Raw genomic sequence first — 6,231 nt, forward strand, 5'->3', positions numbered from 1 at the left:
TATTACGCATCCTTTTTCCAGATCCGTTAATGAATCTTGCATTCTTTCAGGGAGATGGATTTCATTGTTCTTTTTAGTTTTTGCATGTGACAGCTGTAAATGGCCACCCAAAAACTTTAGCTGAGAGATACCCTACCAGAGATTTAGTAAAAATACATTTTTTACCAAAATCCATTTCATGTCTGATATGAAGAGTCCTGGAAGCAAAGTCCTCCTAAAGTCATTGAATTTTAAGGTACTTAAGTTATTTGTATCACTTGCCATAATAGCAAGTGGGTTTTTTCCCTGTTTTGTTTTTTAATCTAAGCCTTTTTCTGTGTTTTCAGCTATTTCGTTTGAAGTTTATTTGCTTGCTGGACAGAGCTGAATTTTGAGTCAGGAACTGTGGACAGTATGTCAGAGGTAGTTAAGAGTCCTAGAATTATATTTTCTTGGTTAAGGAAAGAAACGGGAAAACAATGTCAGTTCCCTTCTGGCGAAAGATAATGATTTAGCTGGACTCTCAGCTGGTGTAGGAAATTGGTGATAAAGAACATTTGCTGTTGACTGTGCCAGGTAATTGTAGCCTTTAACTTGGAGTGGTCATTTACTGTAGCTGTTCACATCATTTTTGCTTCCAGAGTGTGTTACCTTGGGATTCTTTCTGCATGCTTGTCACTTGGAAGCCACAGCTAGACCAGAAGCGGCATTCTGCCTGCTTGGCGACAGTGTTAATAATCAGGCGTGCATCTGCACAGCATCTTTTACAGCAGCTGCCACCTCACTTCCAAAGGGACAATTTAAAATGCAGGTTTAAACTACTCCTGAAGCTGTAGATGGTGCAGAGCCTGTGCAGCAGGAAGCCTGCTTCTCCAGGTCTGGCTGCCATAGGCAGTGGAGATCAGCAGCTTCACTTAAGACAGCACCTACCGCATTCAGTTGGGAAGGGCCTACTGGCAAAGCTATTGGCTCTGATGCACCCAAGCTGGAACCTACTGACTCCTGTTGTCATTCTGCAGCGTATCTTTCTTTTGGCCAGTGGTGGAACTACTTTTTGATCAGGTATCAATCCTAATTTTTAAAACTTCACATGAACCTCCAAGTTATCCCTGGTTATAAAGACACTTCAGAAAACTCTGAAACTGTCATATACTAAAAAAGGAAATATCAGAACAAAATGGATCTTGAGACATATTGTGTGAATTTAGTGTTCTGCTTCTCTTGGGAGCACAACAGTGTTCTTTTAAGCTTGAAAAGAAACTGTGATACAGAAAATCTACCTGTTGTAATGTGAAGACAATATGATTTATTTTCAAGGCGTCTGCAATTTTGCAGGTAGCAATGTGCTAGGAGAGTTTTATAGGGTCCAGCTAATGATGGAGAAGTGCTAGATACCTTCCTTGCAGTTTCTTGCCACAAGGAACTGGAAGGAATGCTTTTGTTTAAGTGCTTTGTCCTGACTGGTGAAATGAAGGGTCTTGTTTCCTTACATTCTTTTGACCAGGACCTACCTCAGGAATTATTGCTATTTTGTTTGAATGTCTTGATCAATGATGGCTGTCTGGATTAGCTGATCAATGTCCAATCGTAACAATAATTCTTGAAGAAACTATATGAACTGGGAGATCTAGTTACTGAATTTTGTTGCTGCAGGATTTTTTTTCTCGTTTATAATCTGCAAAAGTTGGATAGAAGCCTCTCTTTGCACTTAATGCTAATTTAAAAGGAACTCATAATTCTCTTATTCGTTTTCCAACCCATCTTGGGTTTTGGGTTTTATGTTAGCTTTATGTAATAAATATTCATTTTCATTTTCTGCAGCATTGCATGCAAATTTATTAATTCAAGTTCATACTTCTAGGAAACAATATGTTATAACTTACACTGAATACAATGGAGATGAAAATCTCAGCAAAGAAAGTGTTTGGATTTTCTTTATCAAGAAAATGTTTGGAGAATGCCCCATTTTTTTTCAAAACTATGGAAAGCAAGTTCAGATCCTACGTCTGTTCCTGTTGATATGCAATCCTGCACAGTTCTGTGGTCCCCTGATGATATTCAGTGTACTGATCAATTCAAAGAAAACAATCCAGTTTTGCCCACTGACTGCATTTTTGGCCTTTAGGAATATTTTGTTCCCTAGCTCAAGCAGGGAGAGCACAGAGGTTAGTGTACTGGAAGTCTTTGGAGTGGAATGGCAGCATTACTGTTAAAATACCAGTTCATTTTTATTTGCAAACAAATCTTTGACTGTTCCCAGGAATGTTTCTCCTTCTGCTTGTATTGCCTTCACAGGAAAACAAATCATGCAAAGTAAGCACCATATCAATCATGCTGCTTATCTTTGTATTTTGAAATCTGGGTTTGGAAGATTCCTGAATTAGCATAGAAGTCCCTCAAAACACAGCCGTTTATTTTATCATGAAAAAAGCATCACAGTATTACCTGCATTGACCTCTTTCCAACCTGAGGGATAGAAATTGTCCTTGAGATAAATTTAAAAAAGACAAATGCATAAACTCTGTCACTTTCATTTCCAGAAGAAGTTGATATTGTCTCCTATGAAGATAGTTGAGTAGAGATCTGCTTCCTTCTACATGCATCCATTATTGATGGATGGAGGAAACAGTTGTATTAGCGTGATCCAAACCTCACTGTCACCAGAAACACTGAGCTTTTGCCTAAAATTGAAAAATTGTTTCTTTTAAATCCATATCTGAGATCATAAAAGATTGAGCTGTGCTGCATAAGTGCTTGGTATTGAATAAGGGTCTCACAGAACCACTGCACTGTCCAGTGGAGACAGCTTCAGTAGGACAGGGTCCTTACCATCCTTAAGATCTCTATAGGGCATTTCAGCCATGAAGGATAGACAGAGAGGTTTTTTCTCCTAATTCTACTGCCTTTCCAGTGTCCCACTGAATTTTGTACTGCACTGAACTGACTTAAGAAGTTAGAGTGAAATATGACTTTCCTGGCTTAGAAAAGTGATGTTAGCGAACTACTAATGACCATTCCTTGTCATGTGCCCTTTGACGTAAACTCATAGTGACTTTTTTTTTAAAAGTTGATCAACAGCTCTGTTGGCTGCCTACAGACAATTCTGCACTCTTACAAATGGCTCCCAGAACAAAGTTGACCTATAACCAGATTTATTTTCAAAAAAAAAGCTCAAAATTTGAAAAACGAATTTATATAAGGACGGGTATGAAGAATCATAGAATCATCCAGGTTGGAAAAGACCTCTGAGATCATCAAGTCCAACCCTTGATCCACTACCACTGCGGTTACTAGACCATGGCACTAAGTGCCACATCGAAAAACACAGAATAGATTTCAATATACTTTCTATTAGTATTATCCCTAAATAATTCACAGGCATGTTTTAATAGCTAGAGCAGTACCAGGAACATGAGATGAGAACATACCATGCAGACCATACCTTTAGCATCTTTTTGTAGAAACTTTATTCCCTGGAATAAAGTCCTCACAGCTGAAAGCAGTAACAGCAGTAATCATAAGGTGTTAGAAGGTCAGGAGACAGCTGTGTTCTTTGCCACTATGGAAGAACTCGGGAGGAAGTGGAGATCACCTGCATATGGATAGACCTGAGAAGGTAAGACCAGATACTGCTACCAGCAGTGACTCACTGACTCAGGAGATGAAACAGCAGGACTAACTGGAAGGTTTTCATTGCTTCCTTGTGGCCTGTGCTTCCTGAGCAGAACTGAGTCCCACAGTGGCAAACTTTCACTGTCTCTGCCCATGTTCCTTTCCAGGAGGACCTTTCTACCCCTTCTTCTGTTTGTGGTCCTTCATATTCCTGCTCATCCCCATTTGCCTAAGGCTACTTTTGTGGTAACCTTTGCTCCATGCCTCAGCAAGAGGAACGTGGCAGGACCATTGTCCTCCCCCTGCTACTCCAGTGTTTTTTCTTTTCCCCTTTCCCTAGCATGGAGGCTCCTCATTTGCGTTACCATTTGTGTAAGCCTCTTCTCCTTTTTAACTATCCCATGTAGCACATGTAGTTGAGACTTATGTCTTTGAAGAGGGGAAGTTACATCTCAGTAAGCAGAGAAGCATCTCAGAAACCAAACGGGTTGCTGACAGCAAAGAGGGAGTTGCAGGGCTGTCTGGCTGTGAGAGCACAGAGAGGCACTGGCAGAGGCAAAAGCAGCAGTGGGTGTGAGTCTGATGGGCAGAAACTGTTTGCCTGGCTGCTGCAAGCTGTTGAGTTTTGAGCCCAGAAGGGAAGGGGCTGTTGAGAAGGTGCAGATCTGGGTGAGAGGGTGGAGGCTATCAATATAAATCAGTAAGAGAGAGCATGCTGGAAGGCTGAAGCTCCCATTTGGTCTTAGCTGGTGTAAGATGGTCAGTTTGTGGAGGCTGTTCAGTCTAGTTTCCAGTTAGCTGGTTGTTAAAGGGACTCTGAGGGTTTTCTCCCTGCTCTGTCATGTGCTAAGGGGAAAACAAGGTTAGGCTGCACATGCATCCATGGGGCACAGTCCTACTGTGGTCTGTAAATGGCTTCTCATCACCTTTGCACAGATCTCAATTCAGAGATGATGCATGTCATACCAACCTTCCTAGGGTCTACCTATCCTTTAGGTTTAACAATCCAGGCTTTTTTCCTGAGGTCTTACGTAGCACAGTTGAAGTTAACAGGAGATAAGTAATATATAGTCTGCTGTGAATTGAACTTGGACTCTCACAGAAACCTGATATCTGCAGATTGAAAGAGTATCTGTCTGCCCTAACTCTTGGAAATCGGGGCATTTACAATCTGGCACCAAAGGCAAGACTCATACCGGTACCTTTGGTGCTTGTGAATTGTTTCTGGTGGTGTCTAAGGGTTTGTGTTATCAAAGAGTGGGAGCCTGTCTAGTTGCAGAGTATGTCGGAGTCCTGCAAAGGTTGTTAATAGTGCTATGCATCCTTCAGTATGTTGCTTTATGGCTTCTTTAATAAGTGGATAGGATTTTGCCTATGAGGGACATGCATGTAGAAAGTGCTTTTCTAGAGGAGAATGTGGGTGCCGAGATGCAAAGTTTCTGGGGGCCCACTCTATCCCAGGGCCCATTCCAAGAATGCAGCATAGTCTGCTGTAGGACACAGCAGTCTTGCATAGGATGCCAGCTAGTTTTCAGTCTCTGTGTAGTTTTTGGTTCGCTAACAAGAATACAGTTCTAGAAATATGAGTCTCAGTTTTGGCCATGTTTGTCAGAGCCTGCAGAGTCTCAGGCCTCTTGAAGACTCTCTGCTTCTCTCTATTCCAGTCAGTTTTGGGGTCTCAGTCCCAATATCATATTTAGTCTTGGCCAAGGGTGAGATTTAAGTGCTGCACCTCAACCACAGGGAAACACCTGGTCTTTTCTGCAAAGTGTAGGTTTTCTGGGATTGCATGATCACCACACTCTTTTAAAGAGTTCAAGTTTTCATGGAATCAAAGAATATCCTGAGTTGGGAGGGACCCATAAGGATCATCAACTCCAACTCCTGACCCTGCACAGGACAGCCCCAAAAATCACACCGTGTGCCTGAAAGCACTGTCCAAATGCTTCCTGAACTCTGTTAGGCTTGGTGCTATGACTGCTTCCCTGGGGATTCTGTTCCAGAGCCCAAACACCTTCTGGGTGAAGAATCTTTTCCTAATATCTAACCTAAACCTCCCCTAACACAGCTTTGTGCCATTTCTTCAGGTCCTGTCACTGGTCACAAGAAAAGAGATCAGTGCCTGCCCCTCTGCTTTTCCCTCATGAGGAAGTTGCAGACTGCAATGAGGTCTCACCTCAGTCTCCTCCAGGCTGAACAAACCAAGTGATCTCAGCCACTCCTTTTAAGGCTTCTTCTCTAAACCTTTTGCCATCCTTGTGGTCCTTCTCTGAATGCTGAAGCTTTATATTTTTCTAATATCATAGCACCCAAAATTGCACACAGAATTCGAGGTGAGGCCACACCAGCACAGAGTAGAGTGGAACAGTCATCTGCCTTGACTGGCCAGCAGTGCTTTTCCTGATTCACCCCAGGACACAATGGGCCCTCCTGGCTACCAGGGCACTGCTGACTCAGATTCAACTTCCCATTGACCAGGACCCCCAGGTCACTTTGCCTGGCACTGCTCTTCAGCCTCTTGGTCCCCGGTCTGTACGTACCTCCAGGGTTGCCCTGTCACGTGTGTAGAATCTGACACTTGTCTTTGTTAAACATGCAGTTCATGAGTGCCCAGCCCTTTAATTTGTCTGGGTTTCTCTG

Source organism: Neopelma chrysocephalum, unplaced genomic scaffold (assembly GCF_003984885.1).
Source record: "Neopelma chrysocephalum unplaced genomic scaffold, ASM398488v2 Primary Assembly neopelma1_61, whole genome shotgun sequence".
Classification (NCBI taxonomy): Eukaryota; Metazoa; Chordata; class Aves; order Passeriformes; family Pipridae; genus Neopelma; species Neopelma chrysocephalum.